Source organism: Apis florea, unplaced genomic scaffold, assembly GCF_048593485.1.
Source record: "Apis florea isolate Af1SG1 unplaced genomic scaffold, ASM4859348v1 contig_3158_pilon, whole genome shotgun sequence".
NCBI classification, from domain to species: Eukaryota; Metazoa; Arthropoda; class Insecta; order Hymenoptera; family Apidae; genus Apis; species Apis florea.
This window is the reverse complement of record NW_028256713.1, coordinates 2,595,179-2,608,394: the sequence shown is the minus strand read 5'-3', so window position 1 is coordinate 2,608,394 and position 13,216 is coordinate 2,595,179. Positions and strand designations below refer to the sequence as shown.

The following is a 13,216-nucleotide window of genomic DNA, read 5'->3' as shown; positions in this document are numbered from 1 at the left end:
GTATCTTCCTTTTTCCGATCTTTTTTTATCGATCTAAGGAATTACGATTTTCGTAGATCTTCTCGAGATTCTTATGGATTTTTATGGATATTATTCGATGAATTTTGGTTTAATCGATATTGAATTGTATCTTTGAATACATCTATACACAGGAACATTGATTTGAAATGTGATATCGGCGAAACAATGGATCCGGTGGTTCGGTAATAATCTATTTTCTACTTAACACCGTTAATGGGCCCAAACGAGAGGAAGCAGCACTCGAAGTGGCGTCATAAATCGCCGCATCCCTCTGCGGCGACAAATAAATACGCGTAAAACGGGGAGACCGAGTCCCTTCGAGTTGTTGTACAAACATAAAGGGCGGCTGGGAGGCCGATTTATCAAGGGAGAACGGAAGTTATCATTAGCCTCGAGTTTCCTGTCCCGGGAAATTGTCCTTTTCCTAAGGAATCTTATGAACTGGCCGAGACCAAGAAATCTCAGAGTTAAAAACTTCCGAAAATTCAGGCGTAAACAAATCTCGACAAAACGAGAAGATATAATTACCAACGAACAACTTTTCGCTTTTCTCCTTCTTCTTCTTCTTCTTCTTCTTCTTCTACGTTCCCCCAACGTCATCGAGTCATTGAATTGGAAAATTATAGAAAACTCGGTGGCCCGATCGATTTGCGCGGGAAATATCGAATAAAAGTAGAATAGAAGAAACGGTTGAATAGCCTCTCCTTCACCTTCTTCCATGGCCTCTATCACGACTCGAGGTCTAAACGGTCGTAAAAAGAGGAAGAGAGCGGCGAGCGGAGAGAGCGACGCGAGCCATTATTTCGCTCGATGCGGCATGGGTGGCGTGGGTCACCCGGTAGATCCACGTTCTCATACCCGATACTGTTATCGGCTACTAAAAGATAATCGGCCGCCCCGATGCGCGTCCACTCGAGTGGGCGTGCGACCGGCTGCGATCGTCGCGCAATTTATTCAGCTGTCCCCAATACCGATGGAATTCAGACTTTGCCCCACGAATTCCGCTCCTCAACTCGCCAGTCTCCTTCGATAACTCTGTGCGCTCGACTTACCCGCGTCTCTTCTGCACTCGCGTTTCGGGAATAAATTCGAGAAAGAGGAGGTTGTAGGAAGGAGGGTCGAGGTTTCGTCCTTTCAAGCCTTTTTTCGATTCGAGCGAAACATCTTTTGTTTTCTGAGAATTTGTTCGCTTTGAAATCGTTGATTTCAGGCGGTTAATAACGTAATTGGAAACGGAGTTGTTAGAGAGCTTTTCGTTAAGTTTGTTCGATAATGGAATTGGTATCGAGAAGAACAACGCGTATACCGACGCTTTGATTTTCCAGAAATCTAATCGGGGCAAAGTTAAGCAGTTGTATCTATATGCAAAATACAGGGAGTGCGGTTTTGGTACCGTGCCAAAAGTTCAACGCTGACATTTTCAGAATGAAGCGATAGTGGTGGTGTATCAAGGATGGAATCCTCGCATAAAGATCCTCGTGGATAAAACGTACCCTGTGCACGCGATATTCTACCAATGTAAATTGCTGGACTGCGGATTTTTGTTCAAAAAATCAATCCTCGCCTGAAACGACGAACAAAACCTCGAAACAAAGATTTTCTTTCATCCTCGACTGTAACTGTAATTGCGTTCTACACAATCCCTCCTCGTTCTTGCGTTATTCCTGTACGCATTCCTTGTGCAAATTTCAAATACACTCGAATTTTCTAGAAATATAAAGAAGATATTTTGCAAAAAAAAAAAAAAATCCATCGTATTCGTGGAAATTCGATTCCTTCCAAATACAGCTTTCGAAATTTCTCCCGCGTTTCGAAGCGTTCCGCTATCGAAAAACGAGGTTCTCGTAAGCTTTCGTAGCGACGTTGCTTCGTCGATTCGCGACGGAGCAAAGTGTCGTTTTACGTAATCGCGTTTAAGCGCGTCCTTGCGGACGTATCTGTCCGCCTCGTCACGCGACACGCGCCATTGCTTCGAGAATTTTCAGCGGGCGCAACCGCAGCGGCGCGCCGAGCGTAAAAAAAACCGGTTCCGGCGGCGGCGGCGGCGGCTCGCCTCGAAACTCCGAGTCACGCCGTGAAATATATCGCCGATTCCAGATTCCCCGCGACTACCGATATTAATATCATCCTCCCTTTCTGCTCTAGATTAATAATCTCCACGCGATTTCCTCTCACCCCCCACCCTCTCTTTTTGCTTAATTTTTCTCGTCTCCGTTGAACGGAGAGCAAGTTGAATAGTTTCCAGCAAGAGATTTGGATTGGACGAAGGAATTGAAAATTGTGCGGACGAGAGGAAGGATGATCCATTTTTGCCTTCCCTTTGAACAATCTGCTCCGTCGAATGGCTCAAGTTTTTGGGTAATTAAAATTTGGGATTGAAAGGATTTGCGAACGAGAGGGAGGATCGTTCATTTTTCTACCGAAAAATGTCTTTTTCGGTAATTTGACTGGCGCAAGTTGAATAGCTTCCAACAAGAGGATTGAAAATTGCGAATGAGAGGAAGATCATCCATTTCTCTAATAAGTGGAAGAAAATTTTTGGCTTTCGTTTGTCTATTTGGGTAATTCGCTCGTTGACTGGCGGAAGTTGAATAATTAAAATTTGGGACTGAAAATCGTGAACGAGAGGGATATCATCCATTTCTGTAGCAAATAAGTGTTTCTTTCGTTGAATATAGGAAGAGGTGTTTGAAAAGGGACTTAAAATTTGGGATGAAGGAATCGAACGAAGGATTGAAAGTTGTTAATAAAGTGATGAGTATTAATTGCAAGAAAGCATCGAATTTTCGTGGATTATTAAAGTGAAGGAAACTTGTGCAGAAATTTCGGCCGCATTTTTTCAATATGGCGATTGTGATGAACTTGTGATTCTGATGAACTTTCGTCGCTAATTCGCTTAATTTCTTTGATTAAAAATCAAATAAAATTGACACTTTTCGTTTTCATGACTCGTAATTTTATTTTGGAAAACAATTTTTAATTTACGATCCACGACCGTTAAATTTCTATTTTAGAAGATACATCGCAACAAATTTAACAAATCGTTTTTAGATTTACGATCTTCACCATTTTTATCCATGTCCTTTAGAAAGATATATCGTATAAATAAATCTTACGTTCGAACGTATGAATCTTTTACAGATTTATAATTTTAAACTTTCGTAAATGTACCTGTACTCCTCTAATAAATAATTCCATTCTGGAAAAATATTAATACACAATTCACTCAAACCTTTACGCTTCTTTCAAGAATTATTCAATCGCTCAATCTATGTGCGAGAAATAAAAAAGGATTCCATTAATTTCGAAAGAATACATTTATTTTGACAACTTGCCAAGAAATTCTTCCTCTTCGCCATACAACTATACACACCTATAATACTCCAAGGGCTTGACAATAATGAAATTCACGAATTTTGTCATTATTGAGTATCGTTGCTTTCAAAGCTTTCGTATTATTTTTTTCCCAAAACTTTTTATAAAATGCTCTCTAATGCCGTTAAGATTAATCTCGATAAACTCGTCTGTAAAATATCCGTATAGACACTATTGTTGTAATATACTTGTAAATAAATAATTATTACAATCCTTTTACATCCTCGTTCATCGAATCATTTCATCACACGACGTAGAGCGATGATCCAACTTTTTCTGAGATTTCTCGTGATTCGACCGGCCGCAATATGGTGACCGGCCCTCAACGGCGCCAGCAGGCATTGATTTCACGCGTGGGCCAGGATGTCGGGATATCGATCGCGCCCCCTACAACGTTTTTTGCCTTCTTCTCACTTCTTTCGATCCCTCCAAAACCTTTTCTCTTTCTTTTTACATCGTTTCAGGATTATTTAATTGGAACCTATGCGACACGCTTAATGAATTTTTGTTCGAGGATGTTTGCGTTGCTCGGGATCCATCAAGTTTATTTATATCGAAGTAATTATTTTTAAACAGGATTTTTATCAGGATTTTTGTACGAAGGAAGAATAAAATTTTGTCGCACAAAAAGTATTTTCCACGTCGTTTAATCGATCGTGGATACATTTGAATAATTGGATTCAAATTTCAAAGTTTTTTGGGGAATAAATATTTTCTTTAACTTTTACGTACATTCGGTTTTTTCTTTTTTTACGTCGACGATAAATTTATTAATTCTTTCCGTTCAAATTTTGGGATTTTTTTTTTTTATGTAATACAGAGAGCGTTGATAGGAAAGTATATAAATTTAGAATGAATCGAGTTGAGCTATATTTCACGATGATTTATTATTTGTAACGCGATCTATAGATCGTATAGTTTTCTAGTTTGAAAGTTTCATGCATAGATATTTATTACCGTTAGAGGATCGCGCGTTGGTTTCAATATTGTTTGCTTCGAACGCGTGAAATATTGATGGTGTATTCAATTTGTTCATTGCTACGGCGCGAGGTATTTTATTTTAAATCCTCTATATGAAAGTTAAATGTTGAATATGGCCGATTCGCATTCGCGATGGTTGAAAGAGCTGAAAAGTTTGTTTTATACGTTTGTTTTCCAGTTATGCAGCAAATCGTGTTCACGCAAAACGTTTGTGCAAAAACGTGTAACAATTAAATTTCGATATCTCGTGTATGAGAAACTTCTACTTTCATATATCAAAAATTATTCCCACGAGTATGAACGCAATTTGACAAATTAACACTCTTTACAAATTTCCATTATTCCATCCTATATCTTAATAATCCACTTACGCAATCACCTCGAAAATATCGGACCTATCCCTCGACTTACTTTAATGCCATGACTCGTGATTGCGATTTTAAAAAAAAAACATTTAAAAAAAAGAAGAAAGAAAAAGCACTGCTTTAAATACATACACCTTAATCAGAAACTTCTTCAGAATCCTAAACTTTTCCTCGCACGCTTACACTTATCGACTTACTTTATTAACGCTGGGATTTCAAAAAAAAAAATTAAAGAAAAAAGGAATAGCACTGGTTTAAACACTTTAAATATATCTTAATCGTTGTATCAAAACGGTATCTTCAGCTTGAACCAGCCTCACGTATCGATGCGAGCTCGTAAATCCGTTTCTTTTTATCGTATCGCAAGGCGGAAGAAAATGAATCGACGAGTCGTCACTCGCGTATTTCGTCGTATCGGCTTCCACGAATCGCGTTCCCTCGTCGTTCGATTGATAAAACCGGGGAACGGTACCCCGGTCTGGTTTATTAAGATCGGGCAGCGATATTTACGGGGTGACTCGAGGCGATCGAGGAGGCGTAATCGAGCGCTGCAACGCTCGGATGCTGGCGTTGCTTCTCGATAAGATGGGCGAGTTGTACTTTCACGGTGAATCGGCCGATCATCGATAAATCCAACACTTGCTAATCTTTTTGGGTGCGTTAACAGTGGTATTAAATCGGGTGCACTGCGAATGACTTTGACTTTTTTGTTAGATTGGTCATTTTTTTTTTTTTTGCCCTTTTTTCTTTCTTCTTCTTCTTCTTCTTCTTCTTTTCTTTTTGTCAAACTTTGCATTACGAGGAGAGTTCGATCGATAGGAAATAAAATTGTATCGTTATTTCACGTCATTTTAGGTTACTTATAATTCATCTCGACGTGCTAGTTACAGATTAAAATCAATTTGTTACTGTAGAGTATAAAAAAAAGTAATTTTCCTTTGAAATATGAAATTTCTCAAAATAATTTCCATCTGAAATTCCACGTGTACGATCCCTCGTGTTATTTCGCGCACGTGTGAAAATGTTACGTTACAATTTAATATAATTCTCGTCCGTGAATCCAACGCGACATAAAATTTTCATTATACCGTCCGTATATTTTGCGCGAAATGTGAAAAGACCAGGGTCAAAAGTATCGGAAGAGGACACGTTTTATTTTATTTTATTTCGCGGAGAAGAGAGACGAGAAACTATATTCCCTTTTTATCCCACCGATTCCTGCTTGATATTTTCCCTCTTTATTACCTGTTTACCAGCATTTTCTCCGGTCACAGTTAATCATCTCGGACTCTTTCATCGCAGCCAGCACCGATGCGAAAGAGGTCTCGAAATAACGTGTCGTGACCTCGATACTAGCTAGCAGTCGGCCGCCTGATTCGGTGGTTGGCTCATGGCCCGATTTTCCTTCCGATATCTTTCCGCTCCACCCTCGAAAACCGACCAACCAACCCCCTCCCTCCCTCCCCGCTCTGTTGTTCGCTCGCCGGGACGATGCCTCTGTTCCGGATAATTCGCGGCCTCGAATTTTCTGCCGGTGTTCCTCTGGTGTTCTTCTGGTTTCTTCTGCGTGTATCGTTTTTATACTTTTTTTTTTCTCTTTTTTTTTTTTTTTTTTACGAAAGAAAGATATAAACGAAAATTATCCATCGAAGAAGGATTTTAAGAGATCTCTGTTATGCAAAGTTTAGGCACGTATATAAAGATAATGCGCGAAATATCCAAAGTATTGAAGAAGAAAGTTTGACATTAGAGGGAAAAACAAATTCTTTTTTCCTTCGTTCTGAAAAATTTCTTAATATTCTTGAAATTTTTTTATTGTTATTTCTTTTTTATCTTTTTCATTAACGATTAACTATCGTTTAATATCGTTTAATACACGCGTAAAATCTTGGTAGATATTTAATTCGAAACAAGTATTGATTTGAATTAAGTTTTCTTGCTGCGTGTGTGCATAATTTCGCGAATGAAACGCGATTAACGCGGAAAGGGACGCGTTTAAAACGAGGAAAAGCGTTTTGCGTCCCCTGTTTTTAACGAAACTCTTGCAGAGATATTCGACGTTTGCGATCATTGAACTTACGCTTGCAAACGTTTCTTAATAAATCAAAATTGTCCAAGATTGCAATTGTTGCACGTGTGTCGTTGTATAAATTCATGAAAAAATTGAGTTGCAAAAATAAACGCAACAACAACTGTTTCCGCCCGGGATCGAACCGGGGACCTTCCGCGTGTTAGGCGGATGTGATAACCACTACACCACGGAAACGCAGTTGGGAGCAGCTCTTTCAACACGGTACTAATACTTCCCATTTCATTTTTTAAATCGAGTATTTTTTTAAAATTTGTTTATCACATCATCACCCGCGATTTCGATATTAATTTAATGATTGAAGCCGATATTAAATAATATCGTGCAACAGGATATCGATCGTGTAAATTTTTAAAAAGTGAACGTCGCCGATATCGCATCAATGTGGAATGAAAAGTGGTGAAAGTAAATCGATATCGGTTAGAACGTAATTGAATCGTAATATTATTGAAGATATCATTCAGACTCAAGTGATTCAAAAATAGATTTCAAGCATGAAACAATAATTTGATATAGGCATCGATCTCGATTTAAAAACTGTAGTAATATTTTTAAATAAGAAAAATAAAAAAAAAGACATGTTTCCGCCCGGGATCGAACCGGGGACCTTCCGCGTGTTAGGCGGATGTGATAACCACTACACCACGGAAACTCGATGACGAGAGTCGAAGAAACAAAAATTTGCATTTGCAAAAACTCGTCCCTTCCTTTGAATATAATAATATTTCCTCGCCGTTTTCAATTATAAAATGAAAAATCAAAAACCAACTCCCCCTCCCCTCGCACATTTTACCAATCTTTCCTTCGATAGATTCGAACAACGCCGCTTCCTCTCGTTTAATTTAATTCCTCCTTTTTTATTATTCCTCCACATTGCTCGACAACAACGAATAAATAACCATCATTAACAAATCTTCCTTTTCCCTCGATTCTTCCCTCGTCTACGATTCGTCCATTCATTCGTTCGTTCAAAATTTCGATTTATCGAATCAATTCGGAGAATTCCTCCTCGAAAGCGGAGGACGAAAGAGGGGGGAGGGGGAGATCTCATCGTCCCCCCTCTCCCTCCCCTTGAGAAAGTTTCGAGATTAGTTCCGGATCACGGAAGAGGCCGAACAGAGGAGCAGCAGGGGTCGAAATCGGCGCTGGAAGGAAGCCGCGTGTCATTCGGCGCGCACCAGCATCGTAAATCGAAGATCCACCCGGCCTGCCGACCAATCAGCGCACCGCACCAAAACACCGCCACGCTCCACGGGGGACCAGCACCGCGTCCTGCTCCTCTGATCCTTTCACGGGCCTTCTATTGTCCTTGACGGGCCTCCACTCCCACGCGCGCCTCGTATCCTCGTCCCGAAAAACCTCCTCGCGTCCTGTCCCCACCCGCTGCATCCACCATCGCGATCCACGGAGGGGAAGGAATCCTTGCCAAAGGACGAAAATCCGCCGCGTCTCTGGTCTCCTGGTAAATATTAGCTCGTGCTCCACCGACTTTGCGCGAGTTCGCTCGAATATATATATATATATCTATATATATATATATAGATGCAGGAAGGAAAAAGGGAGAGAATTGGATTTGAATTCATCGAGGTTCATTTGCGCGACTCGTGTTTTTAAGGTTTTGTCGATCGTTCTTGTTGCTTCGATTTTGCGTTGTTTGTTAACGGACGTGGAAAGCTCGTGGATTATTTGCAAGAAATACTTGAACAAGTGCGATGAAACTGTAATTAAAATCATCTTATATTTCGGTTGGTTTCGTTTAACTGGTTGTTTCGTGTCTCTTCGTTCAAAACACGTTGTTTCTGTAAAGAGAGTTATTTCTGGGTCAAGTGATTCTGTTTTGGAATTCGGGGCCTTTTAAAGATTTTTAAAAAAATATCCTTTGTACTTCGGTTTAGTTTAATTCAAATGCGCGGACGGAACTCGTTAATAACGTAGTAGAGAAAAGTGTTTTGTTTTCGCGTCGCAAATTTTTCACGCATCCTTCGATCAAATTAGCATCGACTCGTTCGAAGAATAAATCCATACTCCACGTAGAGATATCTTCACATAGCAACGATGCGAGGAATCCTTCGAAACGCGTTCGTCGAACGAAACACCCACTTTTCATCTAATTTCAACAATTATTCAAAGCTATCGATAGCCCGTGCTCCCTCGAACTGCTAATTTTTTTTCTCCAGAATCAAAGAGAAACTGCGCGCAACACGTTTCACGAGTCGATCATCGACATCAAAGGAAATTTGGCTGGGAGAGGAAATCGACGACGAGGCGCGAACAAAAGGGGGCAGCGAGCAAGAAGGGAGATTAAAAAGGTTGCGCGGGGTGGGGAGGGAGAGGGGCGATATAAGCGCCGGCGCCAAACGAGTGGCAACAGTCGATAAACACAGTGCGGGTCGTGACGGACCACCCTCTCGGCCACCGTGAAAGCCCCGTAAAGCCCAATGACATAAAACGTAACAGGAGTGACGGGCAAGGCCGCCTTTGGGGTTGGATCACGAGGAATTCACGGTGAAGGAGACCTTGTTATTAACCAACCACAGCTCTCGTCAATCGAACGATCGATGCGTGGATGATTAGGGAAGAGATGTTTTTTTTTTTTTTTTTTTTTTTTTTTTTACCTTATGCTATGGGTGCATGATGAGAGATGAATATGGAATTTTTGGGTGTTTTGTGTACGTTTTATTATTATTCGGTTATCGATAAGTAATTTATTCGTTTGTGTAATTTGCGTGTTCCGTGGAATGTTTTTAATACGATTGTAAAAGATGGTGTGGTTTTTAATTTTATTACTTTTGGGATCGATATTTTCTTTTTTTTTTTTTTTTTTTCGATTCTGAAAGAGAAGATCGGTGAAGAAGGTTAAACGAATGCTCTTCGAGCATCTCTTCAAACATCCTCGGCAAAGAAACGAAACCAGTATATCAGCGTTAATGAGAAAGATCCACTTAGACGATGGAACCACGATGTTAATATATGACACGTTCTTTTTTCTCTTTTTTTTTTTCAAATTTCAACCTGCCTTTCCTTCATCCTTGGTCGACTTTGAACTTACTCTTACTATTTTTATATATATATTTTTTCCCATAAATAATTCCATCTCGTTCCTTTCAAATCGAATATCACAGACATCTTAACAATACGTAATTTAATTCATCCTGTATTATCTGAATAAGACACGCTTAACAACGTTGAGTTTATCGTTGAAATATTCAGAATAGTCTTCATTTGCATACATCAGAATTGCATACATCATGCGTACCTCCTATTACTATCATACATTAATCCTTTATGAAATTCCAAGTTAAAATTATTATAACTTAAGAGGATAACACGAATAACATTTTTGTTTAAAAAACAAGGTTAAAAAATTTTCTGGCTCGCTGAAATATAAGAAAATAAGTCGTACAATATTTTCTAAATCGTATATCGATCATTACCGATGCAACGTTCAATAACGAATGAATATATTTCCATTAATTGTAAAATTCAAACTTGACGCAATTCATTAAATTTCTCCATCGTTATATTAAATTTCTCCATCTTCGACGTAAAAAAAAATTCGAAATCATCGTGATTACCATAATATAACCATATTCGATGCAATATTTAACAAGCTTCTCCAACAAGATCTTTTCATCGTACTTGATGCAACTCGAATTCAAATAGATACATATATATATCTTCTTCGTAGGAAAAAATTCGAAATGGAAATGACAAACAAATTTCGCCTTAAATTATCGCAACATGATCTCATTCACTGCGACATTTAACATTTCTAATATCTATATTCATCATACTTTATACAACTCGAATTCAAAATAGATTCTTCTTCATTCGAAATGGAAAGGATAAACAAATTTCGTCCTAAAATTATGATTAAAATCAGGTTGAATGCAACATTCAATGCCTACTATCCCCGACAAGGAGGTTCGTCCGTCATACCCGGCACAACTCGAATTCAAGCGTCGTGAAGCGGTCGAATTCCGTCGTGGACGGAAACGGGTGGATTCCAGGTCGGCTGACATCCTCGAAATCAATTTCGAAATGGAAGGTTGGATCGAAGGCGTCCGCGGCATCCCACGATTTCCATCCCGCACGAATTTGTCGAGCGGAAATGCCGCGTTTTATCCCTCCACTCCCCCCCCCCCCTCCTTTTCGTTACTTGGACGGGGTCCAAAAGTGATTTGCATCTAACGAAGCCACTTTGTTCCAGCGCGACGTGCCCTTTCTTCCCGTGGCACGCGTAAATATCGGAAGAAACAGGAATTCACGGGAGAAGAGATTGGTCTCGGAGGGGGTGGAATCGTGCTTTCGTTGCACTTTTGCATTCGATGATTTTCCCGAGGATATCCAGCGAATTTGTCTCCTTCCATCGAATATTATGTTCGATCACCGTGCACATCGAATTTTCATTTTCTTTTTCTGTTGTGCAGCGATGTGACGTGTGCTCCTTTTTTTTTTTTTTTTTTTTTTTCAAGAAAAATGGAAACGAGACGGTGTTGTTCGGTGTTATTTAATAAAATTTGAAGGTACATAAATTTTCGAAACGCGTGGGATAAAAGAGACGGAACATTCCGGAAAGCAATTGGTAAATTTCTAATTAATTTGGATAAAGTTTTGTAGCAGCGACGCACCGAGAATTAATACAATTTTTAATTCGTTTTCTTGCAATTCTTCAAGAATTTGAAAGCGTCTTAATTAAGTACTTATTAGATTACTTATTGGATAAATAAAAACTCGGCAATGTTTTTCCTGTTAATTCCTGAAACCAGTAGTACCAGTAGTTCTCTCTTTCTTTCTTTCACGATGAGAATATGAGAAAAAATACACTTTGGGAATATCACTGTTCCTTTTACTTTCCTTTGTTGAGAGCGGTATATGATGCAGAAAAATGGTGGATCCGCAAAGACGTTTCTGTGCGGAAGAGTGGTTTCCGAGCAACCACGTGAATATTGAAAGCCTCGAAGGAGGCCGTGGCGGGCTGCGGGGGCGGGTCGTGGAGAAAGATGACGCGAGGAACGGAGAAGAGAAGTAACCGACAGCCGTCGTGCGACAGTGTCGTAGCACGTGATGAATTCTCGAAATGATTGTCGATCAAGAAACATCTTCCAATCTCTTTAATTCCAATCTCGAGGATTTAAGAAAGCTTCATCGATCGATGGAACGCCGCTTTCTGTTCATATATTCACGTTCGAATATATTGGATTGGACGATTTCGTTTTATTTTAAATTGTCTCTCTCTCTCTCTCTCTCTCTTTCTTTTTCTCTCTACGTATATAACACACATATTTTATTTCGAAAGTAATTATTATGTCCACGAAAAATTAATTTAGGTAACGAAGAAACATTGTTAGATCTTCAAAGTCAGTGAGAATATCGAAACGATGAAAACAATGATGAAAACAATCGATAAAAGCGCAATTAAAAAAAAGAAACAAAGAGGAACAAAGAATTAGAAACGTACCAAAGGTGAATAATATCTATCGCATCGTTTCTTGTCTACGAAAGAAAGAGAAAAAAGAAAAAAAAAAAAAATTTGGTCCTCGATGAGAGAAAACGGAGCAGCCTGGAAAACGGGCGGCCACGGAAGTTTTACGCCACTGTGAGAGGAGCGGCGGTCCGCAAGAGGACTCATTAAAACCGTGCACCACCGGCAGATTTTCTCCCCGGGAAAATAAAAGGAGGAGAAAAACGGGGAAGGTGAAGGGTGGTGTGCGGTCCGCGAAAGATCACCTGCAAAAGGGGCCAACGCGAGAGAGAAGGAAGGCTGGAAGAGAGAGGCGAATAAACCGGCTTCGCTAATCCTAGATTAAGATCCAGTGACGTTTTGCGACACTTTCATCGCGGCTTAACTCCGCTTTAACACGCCTCGACTGGTTTTCCTCGATCCGGATCCCGCCGGCCATGCTTTCCACCGATTCTTTCCCACTTTTTTCTCCTTCGATCCCTCGATGATTATGACGAGCGTGCTCCCTCGTTACCAGCTCGTTAACCTCGCCTCACCGCTCGAAAAATCCTTAATTACCGCGATCGAAACGACGCTGCCTCCTCTCCTCTCCTTCTTCCTCGACCTCGTTTCCGATTTTGGCCGGTCCCTTCGGGATAATTTCTCGGATGCGTGCGACTAGTATCTTACGTCAAATGATTTTCAGCGTTTCTTATCCACCATGGATTTGTGGGAAACGAATGCATCATTGATTCAGAATAATAATAGAAGTTATTAAGTGTTATGAGTTCTTTCCTTCTTCTTTTCTTCTTTAGATCAGCCGATCGTTTCAGTCGGATGCTTGTCTGCCGATTCTTCTCGCGTCCGATTCGTCTAACTCGGTGCACCTGAACTCGTCCTCCAAATTTCCGGCTTTAAATCTTTGCTACGACTTTTCGCAAG

General features: G+C 40.0%; 2 non-coding genes across 2 annotated transcripts; both read right to left on the bottom strand.

The window, feature by feature from the left end:
• Nucleotides 1-6,935: 6,935 nt before the first annotated feature.
• TRNAV-AAC (transfer RNA valine (anticodon AAC)) lies at nucleotides 6,936-7,008 on the bottom strand. Its single transcript has one exon. It is a non-coding gene; the product is annotated as a tRNA-Val (tRNA).
• A 402-nt stretch (nucleotides 7,009-7,410) lies between these two features.
• On the bottom strand, nucleotides 7,411-7,483 carry TRNAV-AAC (transfer RNA valine (anticodon AAC)). The gene has a single exon. It is a non-coding gene; the product is annotated as a tRNA-Val (tRNA).
• Nucleotides 7,484-13,216: the final 5,733 nt, after the last annotated feature.